The following is a 12,001-nucleotide window of genomic DNA, read 5'->3' as shown; positions in this document are numbered from 1 at the left end:
GTTGTTTGCTTGACAATCCATCAAAAAAATCAATATATAAAATATTCAACATATGGCTATAGAACTAATTTGAATTGAACTTTACAAAATGTTTTCTAGTTTGTTCCATTGTGACTATAGAACATTAAAAATGGTATTTTATCATAGATACTTTAGAAAAATACTTGTCTGATATTTCACATTCATATTCAAGCTTGTGCTTCTTTACTTTAGCTCCAACCAAATAAATAAAATTTTATGAGTTGAATATAATGGAGCATGTTTGTGACCTCCTTCCAGGATACAAGAGGGATCCTGAGTTCGATACTAACCTGCCCAGAAAACAAACAAACAAACAAAAAACACCCAAACAAAACCCAACAACAACAAAAAAAAAAAAAAAAAAAACCATACATATAAAATGACAAAACAATTAATAAGGTGCGAATTTAAAATGTTATTTGGAGAAAAAATTTTCTAGTTTAATTGCTGTTCAGCATTCCTGTGATAGTTTACTGTTGGAGGTAGGGTGAAGCTGCAGCATTTCCATGATCCTGGGAGCTCTTGGCATCCCTTTCCTGTCATTTATGACATCAAAGAATGGCTTCTTTCTCCTCTTTCTCTGTATTGCCCACAGTGGAGATGGCAATTGTACTTTTTGACTGCCTCACTTTACCCACATCCATAACCATGAACTTAACTTCAAAACACTTCAGCATTTTTCTGTATCTGCATTGGTTCTGAGAAAACCTCACTCATGAACATGAGTTTCTCTTACAGCCATAGTTTATTTTTTACACTTGAGTCATATAAATGGAGCTACATGGTTGAGAGAACACAAACCACTGTGCATACTTATAACTTTTCTCTTTGTTCATTCATCAGTCAAAAATTTTGATAGTTGGCAATGTTCCTAGAAAATGGCCTACAGAATCCTATTAAATTTTTTCACAGTGAGTTGCATATATTCTGAAAGAAGGAAAGTAAAATATGAAATATTTTTAAAAGAAAAATACATGAATCAATGGTTAGGAAAAAATATTGATCAAAAACAAAACAAAACAAAGCAAACAAACAAAAAACTCCACCCATTTGGGACTTACATACCAAAAGAAAAAGCTTCTCAATGACCTCATCATTTAGGGTCACTATTACTATTCTCAGTAGTTTGGTTTAAATTTGGAATTAATTTTTCTTAGATATATGATATCTTAAAAGTTTTTGTTTATTTTTAGTTAGTTTATACAAGTATGTCATTCAAGCCTTTTTTGAAGATTTTTTTAAAAGGACACTGATTAAATTTGTGTAGAATTTTAAACAGATGGCAAAATCCAAAAGATGTACATGTAGAGTGGGTGGATTTAAACTACCTTCAAGATTAGTGCGCTGGAGAGATGACTCACTCAGGAAATCATTTTCTTTGTAAGAATGAGGCTTTGAGTGTGATAGTCTAGATCTCATGCAAAAAGTCAGGTGTGGTGGCATGTGTTTGGAATATCAATAAGAAAGAGAGAGGGCTAGGATGATCCCTGGGGTTCATTGATCAGTCAATCAAACCTATTTGCTGAACTCCATATTCAGTGAGAGACTCTGTCTCAAAAGGGAAAAAGTGACAGCAAGTGAGGATTACATTCCAACATTAACCTCTAGCTTCTACGCCCGTACTGGTGCTTGGGCACCCACTGGAACACAAGCACACACACATAAACACATACATACACACACTACATACACACACTTACACTCATACACATACACACACAGTCACACACATACACAGACTCACTCACTAATACATATACACTATATACACATACAGAAATCATTTATCCTTATGCAATCACTGTTTTTGTAATATTGTAATAGCCTCCAGGTATTAATTAAATTAAATACATATAGTTCCATATTTTCTTTTCATCATTGTACATATATTATCTATCACTGTTTTATACAGCAGCTACAACAAATGCTTACAAACTATAACAGCCAGCCTTCTATCAAGAAAGCAAGACTTAAGTTTTAGGAAGTGCAGTACCTAGAGAAATTATGTCTGACAAAATCATTGAAGGAATTGTTATGTTAAAGAAACAGAAAGGATCCAGGAAAAATGAAACAGAATTATTACAGATCTTTGGAGGACATGGCAAAAAAAAAAAAAAAGTGAGGAATCTAGTAGTACAAAAGCACAGAGCTGGCAGCCATCACTGCTCTCTGTCACCACTGTCTTAGAGCTGGTCAGGAGGAAGTCAGGTTCCTTAGGAAGCGCAGCTGAGCAGGAGGAAGTGAAAAACTACAGATCCAGGCCATCCTGCTTCACTACCTTGTCTAGGACATTAAAAATACGGTGGTTTTTATTCATTCCCCTTCTCCCCAATTTCAGGGGGGGAAAGTATGTTTTGTCTCCTATCAATCCCCCAGGAAGTACAGTTTATTGGTAGCTTAAGCCCACAAAATAGAAAAGGACCTACACCCCACAGCTGCTACGTTGTCAGGAAAAACTCTGCCGTAATATCAAGGGTGAAATCTGAACATTTCAATATGAGCTCATCTTAATCTCCTACTGCACAGGTGAAGGGGCACAGTCCTGAGAAGGTTGTCTTCCCAAGGACACACACTGACTCATGTCTCAACCAGTTTATCACTTTATCTCCCAATGTAAGGTCCTTCCTCTCCCACCTTAGCAGTAATGAGTTTTTATACTGAGAAAGGGGACTCGAGATTACATTCAATGTCACAAGAAAGCTGGCAGGGAAAAAGTAGTAAATAAGGTGTCATGCAGACAGTGACGGTAGGGTTGATGTGAGTTTTCTTGTAAACTACAAAATCTTCCAGACATTATAGAAAGCCCTCTTTTCTTCTGACGTACTCCATTAACACCAGGCCATTCCCAGACTTTTCCTTTAAGTCATTTTTAGGCATCTCCTCAACTAATATGCTCCTTAATCTTATTGGACCAAGTGAGTTATAGGTTAATATATCTATATTTTGAGTGACCAAGCTATGGTCAGTGTTTTTTTTTTAATATGAAGTAACTCTTTTCTAGTGCTGTAATAATAAATTTACATCCTAATTAGCAGCCAGAGTCCCTTCTCCTGCCTTATAATGCTGCTCTCCTCCAGCTTTGCTTTTTATAATAGTTCATAATAAATCACAGGAGGGAATCCTTATTTTTAACAGGCACATTTATGTATTTAATGAAGATCATTGAGTTTTTCAAGTGCTTATTGGAATGTACATTATTGTTTTATATCTGTCTGAAAGAATGCAGCCATTGGCTGGTGTTGGAATGCTAATAATTAGCACCTCCATTAAAAGTCAGCTCTTGCATTTGAGCAACGTTATGCTGGGAAGTTCTGTTTCCCAAGTGAACAGAGAATTATACAGTTGTATTAAAGAGAAGCTTTCCTTTGAATACAATTTTAAGGAAATCTTCAAAGGAACAAGTTTAAAGACTCAAATCGGAGCACATCGCTAATTAGTGTGTGACAATAATTTAGGTGGAGAGCATCAGGCCTTGTTAATTTTCCAAGCCCATTCTGTAGTCTCTTTGCTGCATGTTTCTTTTGATGAGTCAATTTTATCTAGGTGCAGCTTTTTATATTTTAAATACTGTCATAACACTTCTAAAGTTTTAGAGAATGGGACAGACGGATGCTGAAATCTGGCAATTACCTTCTAACTCTGCATTCCTGCTACTCATTTTATGGCTTAGGTTAAATTGCTTAATTCAATTGCAAGTATTTTGCATTTATAATATTGCATTAAGTGGCATGTCTCTGAATAAAATAACATAACTACCTATTTGTTTATGTAGCCTTCACACTTAGAAAGAAAAATGTGCTTCCATCATCAATTATGGAACACATTATTTAAAATTCAAAGGTGTCAGTTCCCTTGATCACATTCTATCCTGTAAGGGCTTTTAGGAATTACAAATGCTTGCATTTCAGCTTTGCTATTTTAAAATGCTATGTTCTACAAATTAGGTATGAGAATAAACTGTTTTCTTCATTTTGTAAATAGGGAAGTATTGATTTGTGATGTCTTGGGAAATTAGAAAACAGAAACAACAGAGTGTCAGATAACTATGATTTATGGCTTTGCATATATGAAGTAGGAATTGATGACTATTGAGGTCAATATCAAGACTCATAGGCTCAGGTATACATAGTGACTAAAGCCATATTGAGAATCAATGTTTGTATCAAGAAAACATCTGTCTTCCTATGGATGAAAATATGCCAATATATACTGTTAATCAGTTATTAGCTATTATGAGAATTCAATCTTTGAAGGACAACAATTATTTTGCAATTTAAAAAGTCATCCATCTCTATTCTTGATACTGGGTTTGTGTCTCTGTATCTGTGTGTGTGTGTGTGAATATATTCAGTGTGTGTGTGTGTGTGTGTGTGTGTGTGTGTATTGTGGGCATAAGTATGCAATGGATGATCACATATGGAGATGAGTAGACACTTCTCTGGTGTTGTTATTCTCTCTCTCTCCCTCCACCTTCATGTGGATTCTGGAGTTTGAACTCTAGTCAAGAGACTTGAATTTCAAATACCTTTATCTGTGAGGCCATCTTGCTGGGCTTTAAAATACATTTTTACTGACAAATAATAAGTATGATACCAGTCATAAAAATATTTTGATCTATGTACATTGCAGAAATATTCAGCCAATCTAATAACCAATATATTGCCTTACCAATTTCCTTAAATAATAATTTTTGTGAGAATATTAATAATCTGTTTTGGTAACTTTGAAATATGTGACCATTAAAAGTGATAACTCCAACCTAACTGAACACAGGAAAATATGTATGTATGCAACACACCAGTTTCAGTTCTTCTGGACATTTACTGGAAGTGGGATAGCTGAATCTATAACAGTTTCATAACTTGCATTTCAGTTTTGAAGAACCTGTTGACTATTCACAAATGGCTTCATGAAGTTACATTTCCACTGAGTGTTAAGTTTTTTACTTCTGTATCATTGAGTCTAATTGTTTGCATCACTAAAGTGGTTTGACATTTTGTCATATATCTGTAGGTCATCCTTAACTCTTTTTGTGAAGTGTATTTCACAGGTTTTCATTCTATTCCTTTATCTCTACAATTTGAAGTTTTAAAAATACTTATTTTATGTTTTGAGAATATAATTCCATCATTCCCCCACTGCCTTTTCTCCCTCCAAATCCTCCCATATATCCTGCCTTGCCCTCTTGCGAGTTAATGGCTCTTTGGATTCCTTATACATTTTGGAAATTATTCTCTCCTGAAAATACTTCCATTCAATATACAGGTCATTATTTTCCCTCTGTAGCTTCCTTTTCTATGTTCAAGGTTTTTTTTTGGTTTGATCTTAATATTTGTATCTCTTCTTATTAATTTGTATGTACTGTGGGCATCTCAGCTATGAAATCATCACCAAGGCCCTAAACCCAATCAGAAAGTGCTGGCTGTTTGCTTTGTTCTTGTGGCATTACCAATGAGAATCTCAAGTTTGCCATTTATTCATTTTTTTGTCATGTCCTCATAATGATTTTCATGTGAGAACCCACATTTGTTCTTCTTCATGTTCTTTCTAATTGTTAGTAACAGTAGTTATTAGAAAGAACCTTCTCTTCCTCACTGTATATTCCTGACCTCTTTGTCAAACATCACATGAAAGTAGATAACTGGAGATTTTCTAGATGTTCTGACCTGTTCCATTGGTTAATGTATTCATTTTTATATCAGACTTTATTATTTAGGTATTATCACAGAACATCTTTATAAGAACATAAATGTAAACATATTTGTATGAAGTCCATTAAGTTAACTTGTTTTAGATATAAATAGATAAAAATTTGGGACCCAAAAACACATGAAACTAAAATATATTTTGTTTTGACATTGAATCACTTACATTTAAGTATGTTATATTGCTGTATACACACAGAGAAATCTATTGAACATGCTCCCATAGCTTGTCTAATGGGCCTAAGTTAAAAACTCATTAGAATTAACTGAGAAGTAAGGAAGGGAGAATAGTGTGCTATGTGACCTATGTCATCCTACATGAAACATAAGGGAGGGTGGTTATGTTTTGCTTTAACAATGATTTTTTGAAAAACACACCAAAATCTCAGTTTGCAAAAATGAAAATAATAACCTATTGCTTCTGGAAGTAAAATTATACACAAATGCAATGTATGTCACTCAAACCTTGCTGTTGTTGATTAGCTAGTAGGAAGTACATCTAGCTACAAAGCTGGGTGTTACCAATGAAACAAATAGCAGCATATATACTGGGGAAAATATTACAATTACACATCTGATATTCAAATGTTATAATATTCAATATGTTAATATTCAATGTGATTGAGAACTTTTACTATTCAAAATCAGGGAAAAAAGAAAAAATGTTTAATGAATGGAGTTGGGATTATAGCTCAGTGGTAGAGCATGTGTCTAGCATGTTTAAGGCCTTGGGTTCAAACTCAGCTCTGAAAAATAAATATAAACTTTTGTCAAATAATAGGAATAGAAACTTCTGTAAAGACAAGGAAATGACCTAATGAGTATATGAAAACCCTGTCCCACAAAACCTTAAGGAAATAGAAGTGTAAAAAGTATAAATCTCTATTGGATGTCTGCACTTATTAGAGTGGCATATATAGAGAGAGTTGCATATATATATATATATATATATATATATATGTGTGTGTGTGTGTGTGTGTGTGTGTGTGTGTGTATACACGCATATATACATATATATATGCAAACATTAACTAGAGATATAAGAAAGTGCTAGAACATGGTTAATATAAAAAACAGTCCCTCCAAATAAAAATAAACAGATTAGAATCACTGCGTGGTCCAGTGATCTTTCCCCCAAGTATACACTCAATGAATATTTTGTCAAGATTACCACACTTTATACCATTGCAAGAGCCAAATCTAAGAGATGAAGAAATATCTATCTCTCTCTGTCTCTCTGTCTCTGTCTCTCTGTTTCTATCTCTGCCTCTGCCTCTGTCTCTCTCTCTATCTGTTTGTCTCTCTCTCTCTCTCTCTCTCTCTCTCTCTCTCTCTCTCTCTCTCTCTCTCTCTCTCTCACACACACACACACACACACACACACACATTAGTTGAGGGTCTAAAAGAGATCCTAACATGTACCACACTCTCAAACATTGATGGAGATGGAGGGCATTATGCGGTTAAGCAAGTCTCAGAGACAAAACAAGCAAACAAAAGAACAACAACAAACAAACAAACAACTTTGTAGGATTCAATTATTTATGGAATTGATGTGGGGTAGAGACAAAAAAAAAAATGGAGCCACACATCCAGACAGAGAACAAAGTAGCAAACACCTAAGGATGGGAAGGAGGAGAAAGGAGGCAGAAAGACACAAGGAAGCAAATGCATAGCATGAATATCTTTAGAGTTCAAGTTGTCTAGTGTGTGACCTGGGACTATGGTTGATGAAATTGCACTGGACTAGGGGATAATATTAAATATGTAGAGCTGACTCTTCTTATTAAAACGAAACTATATAAGATGTTAGAAATGGTAACTTATTTCAATGTAATTTGCATTTTTATCTACATGGCTCTTACAACATCATGTTGTAAAACCTATATATGCACAGTAAAATTTACCTTACAATGTTTGAACCTCTAATATCTTGGTCTCAAAGATATAGGAGCCACACTGAGCTACTCCTAAAGTCAGATGTAAAAATAAAAATCTTTTACTGCAAAATTATTAATAGCCTTCTGCCAAGTGTCAGGGACACTTAGAAGCAAGAGGAATTCTTGCTGAAGAAAGCTGAACATAGCAGAGACATAGAGCATTAACAAGTAGTATATCACTGCCACATAATTAAACTCTGGATAAGTCACATCAAAGGGCATGCAGTTGGACCAGAAAAAAATTAGCTCTTCTAGTAAATTAAACTGTCTTAATTATTATGGGGCAAATCCAAACTTTTGTATGTCAGTTAAAATTCTTCAAAAGGTTTCATTTTTTTGCCTTTGAAATACTCATGAATGGGCAGATATGACAACACACACCTGTAGTCCCATCAATTTTTTTTGTTTTTTTTTTGTTTTTTTTTTTTGTTTGTTTGTTTGTTTTGAGACAGGGTTTCTCTGTGTAGCTTTGTGCCTTTCCTGGAGCTCACTTGGTAGCCCAGGCTGTCCTCGAACTCATAGAGATCCGCCTGGCTCTGCCTCCCGAGTGCTGGGATTAAAGGCGTGTGCCACCACCGCCCAGCTGTCCCATCAAATTTAAGTGTGGGAGGAAGATGATTGAAAATCAAGGTCAGTCTGCTATGCTTAGAAGGATCTTTTCTTAACAATAACAACAACAATAAGAATAAAAGTAAAACAATAAGGACAACCTTATAATTTCTCATTTTGCCCATCTCTGAAAGGAGTGCTTTCTTCTTAGCCTAGGAAATTTCAGGAGTCTGGCAATGTTATCAGAATAGGCTACAGGCAATGAAGAGTGAAAACTGATATTACGTTTAAATGTTTTACAGAAAGTCATAAGCAAAAAGAGAAAAATAAGAATATGCACTTATGCCGGGGGTGGGGGGTGGGGTGGCACTTGCCTTTAATCCCAGCAGTTGGGAGACAGAAGCTGCTGGATCTTTGTGAGTTCAAGGCCAGCCTAGTCTACAGAGTGAGTTCCAGGACAGCCAGGGCTATTACACAAAGGAACCTTGTCTCAAAAAAGAAAAAAAAGAAAAGAATATGCACTTATAAGAATTAATAGAGTAAGAAGGTACTGGATGAACGCCATGACAATGAACAATACATTGCCTAACACAAAAGGTAGAAAACACTGTTATTGCTACAGAAAACCAAGTAAGTTTAGACAAATACTTTGATCCATATTCGATTGTTTGCATTTGTCTATCCTGAAGATACATTTTCAGGAAAGATGACATTCTGAGATCTACACATTCCTCTGGTCAAGTAATTTGGATTCAGTGCTTACATTTTCTTCCAACACATGAAAATGAGAAAATTATCTAAATTTTATTATAGTTTCTCAGGAGTTACAACAACTATCCTTGGGAAGTCACGGGAATTATAGAAAATTCTTTACATTTCAGTAGTATCAGCTGTTGTGATAGAAATCATTTTCTCAAATTTCATCAGAAAATCAAAGCTCAGTAACAAAAAACGGTATAACACACAAACCACTACACCTGAATATGAAGCTACAAGGTGGACAGTAGAGGTCTGAAGTGGGTCAGAGGGGTGCTGATGGCTCTCCCTCTGTAACAGTCAGAAGATGGGAGACTCTACCAAACTCAAGGTACCCTGCAGGACATAAAGCTAGCTCTGCTGTTGAGTTGTTGATAAGTTTTATTGTAGTAATTTCTAAGCAGTACCGCTTCCTTTCTCTTCTCTCATCTTGACAGTAAATGATGTCTCATATGTGTGCTTGTTTGCCTTTATGTGAAAGTCAGAAGACAAAGAGAAAAGCTAGGCTTTGCACTTGAGAAAATTACTTGGAATGGTCCTAGCATGACAGATTAGGATCCTAGTAAGCCTAGTTGAAACTCTTGTGCATTCAGTTACATTTTCAAACAATATATATTTTAATACTGACTTCAGATTATTGAAGAAATACCATTGTTCTTCGAGAGAAGACTCTCAATACCTTTTGATTTTGTTTTCAAGAGCTCCACAAACACTTTGGGAGGTTTTTATTGGGTAAAAACCGGAGATCAGCCAAGCACCCCACTCCTGTCCAAATGACCTTATATTCAAGTCAATAGAAACTTCCAGTATTTCTTTATCAACCATAGAGCATTAGTCTAGAAATAATGATTTTTTTCTGGAGTTATCATGACTAAATGCATTAATAGTAAAATAATTGTTGTTAATGAGAGTTGAATAAGAAAGAATGTTCTGAATCTGAACTGATGGACGGAACTGTCAAGAATTAGAACACCAAGTACACTTACAACCACAGTTTTAAAATTCTGTTGAACTGCATTATAAATAGAATTGGCAGCTGCAAGGGAGTCTGTAGTCTTGCTAATAAATCTGTTCCTGTCTCATCTCAGATTGACAATGTTTGAGACATGGGGATAACTGATGGTACATTCACATTAAAATATGCCACACTATCTGTAGGACAGTGATGGAAAATATAAATGGAGAAATGGCCTGTTGCCAACTTTATTGTATCTTTTTGAGACACTTAAAATGGGAGAGAAAAGTTTGGACACAACAGAACACGATTTGTATTATATAATTGCTGCTTTCACACAGCAGTTTTTAAAAATCAGTTGTGTGTGTGTGTGTGTGTGTGTGTGTGTGTGTGTGTGTGTGTGTGTTTTCCAAGGAATTTTGAAACTATAAGACCTGACCCAGAGGCTGAAGAGATGGTTCAATGGTTAAGACTGCGTACTGCTCTTATAAAGAACCCCAGTTCAGTTCCCCCCCCCCATTGGGCAGCTTAAAACCACCTGTAACTCTAGTTCAAGGGGTCTGACACTCTCTTCTGCCTTCTGAAAACATACTCATTCACATGCAGTTGATGCTCTGATGAATGTGTATTATCTAGCTAGCCTATCCCCCTATCTTGTGCATAATACAGTAGCTGAAGTTCCAGCTTGCTCATAGCTGGATCAGCTCTATCAGAGGGGGCAAGATCCTGCAGATGGATCCCTGCTTTTCTTTACTTAGGTTGGTGTCTGTCCTTCCCTTCTCCACCTCAGTTAGGCTATCAGAAGTAAGTTGTGCTATACATGGCACAACTCTAAATTACAATGATACATGATTATAAATTATTTAAACACCAGTGAAATTAGAAAGTGTGCTTCAGATCTGTCTTTTAAAAAGTTGGGTATTGTAGCACATGCCTTTAATCCCAGTATTTAGGAGGCAGAGGCAGATAGGTCTCTGTGACTTCCAGGACAGCTTGGTTAACATAGAGAACTTCTGGACAGAGAGGGCTATGCAGAGATCTTGTCTCAAAAACAAACCATGCAAAAATCAAAACAAATTAAAGTTTCTTTTTTTTTCTTTCATGTACTGAATTGTAAAAGCCATTGTCAGTCCATCTTAAAGTCCCATCTTACATTCTGACAGATAATTTAGTGAATTAGTTTGAAAGGATCTGATTGTCTTGGAAATAGCAGCATGAAAATAACCCATCAATGAATCTTGCCACTCAAAAGCAGAGAGTCACCTGTCTAAGTGTTAAAACCTGTTCATATCATACTATGATCTCATCTTTCATGGAACCATACTTCTCAGTTCCCCAAGGCATTTAGTTTGTTAATCTGGAAATGCCTCTCAACACAGAAAAATAACATACCTCTCTAGTTTTATGCTAGTTGTAGTTCAAAGATTTTAATTAACTACTTGAGATAATTAATTATAGCCTTAGAGGAAAAACAGTCCTAAAAATGTACTGCTTTTGAGCTTTGCTCATTGGGTGTTTTTAGTTCCAAAAAGTTTTTTTTTTGTTATTTTTACAGGGAAAATAAACATTTCAACTGGATGTCTGATATGTGAACTTTGAATGTTAGCCAGGCACTAGAGCATGTAACGAAAGTGACCTTTTCACTGTTCCGTGATAGCAGAATGTGATCCCAGATCCCCAGGAAGTATTGTCAGGACAGGTCTGTGTCTAATCATTTGACTTACAGTGTCTCAGCAGGACACTGGTTTGGGAAAAGCAATAACCTTTTTATTTAATCAGCTATATAGGTCCAGGTGAAGAAGGATACCACATCCCTAATAAAACCGAGATTAATTCAATAAAACAGACTCAATACCAGTGTTAATTATCCAGGCCTCATATTACTGTATTAATATACTTAGACTAGTGGATTTTGACAACTAGAGAGGTTTATTTCTCTTCCTTTGCATATTAGGAGTCAACAGGGTAAATGAATAGAGATGTTCCAAAAACAACAGAATTGATAAGTTATGAATAAGGGTTTATCACAAAACAACCATACACCCCAATAAACACTCTCTTTAACAAAGGCTAAT

This window comes from Peromyscus leucopus, chromosome 6 (genome assembly GCF_004664715.2).
Source record: "Peromyscus leucopus breed LL Stock chromosome 6, UCI_PerLeu_2.1, whole genome shotgun sequence".
In the NCBI taxonomy this organism is placed as follows: domain Eukaryota; kingdom Metazoa; phylum Chordata; class Mammalia; order Rodentia; family Cricetidae; genus Peromyscus; species Peromyscus leucopus.
This window is presented reverse-complemented; position numbering follows the sequence as displayed.